This window comes from Olea europaea, chromosome 8 (assembly GCF_002742605.1).
Source record: "Olea europaea var. sylvestris chromosome 8, O_europaea_v1, whole genome shotgun sequence".
Classification (NCBI taxonomy): Eukaryota; Viridiplantae; Streptophyta; class Magnoliopsida; order Lamiales; family Oleaceae; genus Olea; species Olea europaea.
Window position 1 is genome coordinate 9,944,718 of NC_036244.1, and position 2,515 is coordinate 9,947,232.

Here is a 2,515-nt window from a genome sequence, read left to right on the forward strand (position 1 = left end):
GTGCGACAAGTGTGTATATGTCAAGGACACTAATGATGGATATGTCATATTATGTCTATACGTCGACGACATGCTCATTGTCGATAGTTCTGACAAGATTATCAAAGCCACTAAGAATATGTTAAACTCAAAGTTTGACATGAAAACTATTCTAGATACCCTGCAGTAATTGAAGGGTATGCTGATGCAAATTGGATATCAGATATGTCAGATTCCAAGTCTACTAGTGGATATGTCTTCACTCTTGGTAGTGCAGCTGTCTCTTGGAAATCGTCCAAACAAACTTGCATCGCAAGATCTACAATGGAATCAGAGTTCATCGCTTTGGACAAAGCAACTGAAGAAGCAGAGTGGCTTCGCCAGTTTGTTGAGGATATTCCAAGATGGTCAAAGCCTGTGCCTGCAATTTGTGTTTATTGCAATAATCAATCAGCAATTGGTAGGGCACAGAGCAATATGTATAATGGTAAGTCTCGACATATTCGAAGACGACATAATACCATTCGACAACTACTCTCACAAGGTATTATCACTCTGGACTACGTGAAGTCAAAGAATAATATTGCGGATCCACTAACAAAAGGGATAACTCGAGAGCTGGTTGAAAAAGCATCGAGGGGAATGGGCTTGCAGCCTATAACGTTGAAAGATATCATGGTGGAAACCCAACCTAACTGAATGGAGATCCCAGGATCTAGGTTTAAAGGGACAACTAAATCATGTATATCTGTGTGAATCATTGAGAAGGTTCTCCTTCTGCTCATTCCTATGGTGCTCACAGTGATTGGAAGATGCAGGTTAAGCTATGCTTTTAATGACCATTAACCGTTGTTGTGAAAGACTGAGTTAAAAGGTTACCTATGTGAGTGTGAAGTGGGGCCGCTTCTATAAGAGTTGGGAAGGCTACATCCTTGAACAAACACTTGCAGAACCAGGCGACGTGTTCATGGCCAAAACGAACACAACATTGGGAACTATGCTGTGTCTAGAATGGTCCTGTGTGAGGTCTATTGTCTTGATTTACACAAATGGCGAAACAGTTCAATGTATCAGATCCACTGGTTTGCTGGTAATACTCAATAGATTTTCACGAGGGAAGGTTCAAAGCTAAATGCTACCTATCCTATGCAGGATTGATTCGTTTTACTCTCTCTTCCTCTCTTGAGTCTCTATTTTCAAAATTTTTCATTCATGTGAGGGACTGTTGGAATATTTTGAATGATGAATGAAAAGTTAGTTACGTTTTGAATGTTCACTACATCAGTTTCATCAATTTGAATGCATGTTGAATGCTGTCAGTTTCATCATTTTGAATACATGCTGAATGCGTATGAAAACATCAGTTTCTTCCCATTTGAAATATGTCGGTTTCACCCTGTTCATTCATCCATGTTGTAACTCCCTATTCAATATATTTATGAGCAAGCTCCTCCTATATTGGTATAAATAGAGGATCACTCTCGGCTAGAAAGACAACCAAAAAAAAAAAACACAACAAAGAAAAAAAGTTCAGTTCCCTCCTCCATTTCCAGCAGCCCCGATTTTTTTTTTTTTTTTCCTTTTCTTTGCTAAAGTTCTTTGAGAGATAGACACAGCTAGTTCGTAGGTCGGTAACGTTGTGCAGCGTGAACCGTCAACCGATTGTATCTTGGGAATCGAACACCGATTAATACCTCTTGCACCCCGGTGAGGCGGCGAATTCGATTTAAGGAAACCGTATAAATACGGGCCTTCGATTTTGGTTGATTTATTCTGATTCTCCAATTTTTCCCTACAGTATGTTCATTCAAGGTATACATATACCTGTTCATTCGAATTAAGTCTGATGAAATGCTCATTCCCATGTTTATCAGGGTACACATTTACTTCAATAATTGATTAAGCAAAATTCTCATTTCAATGCAATATCCTAGTGAATAATTTCGTAAGTGTGTTAATCCATAAATTTAGAACCACTCTAAGAGTTACACATAAGAGACCCATACGATTTAATTATTGAACAGGAACTACGCTAAAACTAAATATACGATTTACAAAGTGCATAGAACTGATAGCATATGAACTCCGGCGCAATCACAGAGGTGATAACAAAATAATAAAATTTCTTTAAATTTAATTACATACTACAAGTGAATTAAGTCTAACTCATATTCACTCAATATTGAGAGATAAAGAAAGTAAAAATAGATTCACCATCACGAATAAAATTTTTGCAGAAAGACGGTAAAAAAACTTACTCTAGCGCGTTTGCTTCCACCATTGTAGTAGTTGAATATTCAATCAGTTTCTAAATCTTCAAGTTTTTGAAATTATGCCCATAAACAATTGATTCTTCTCAATCATTTAAACTACCCAGATGACATGGCGTACTCAATTATATTGGGTTTTACAGTAGAATTGAAGATAATGAAAAGAGGAAGAGGAAAAAGGAGCCGTTAATTTCAAAATATAGGAGAATAGGGTTTTTATCGTGTTGAAGGAGGAGAAATAACGGGTGAAATGAGGGGGACACTGG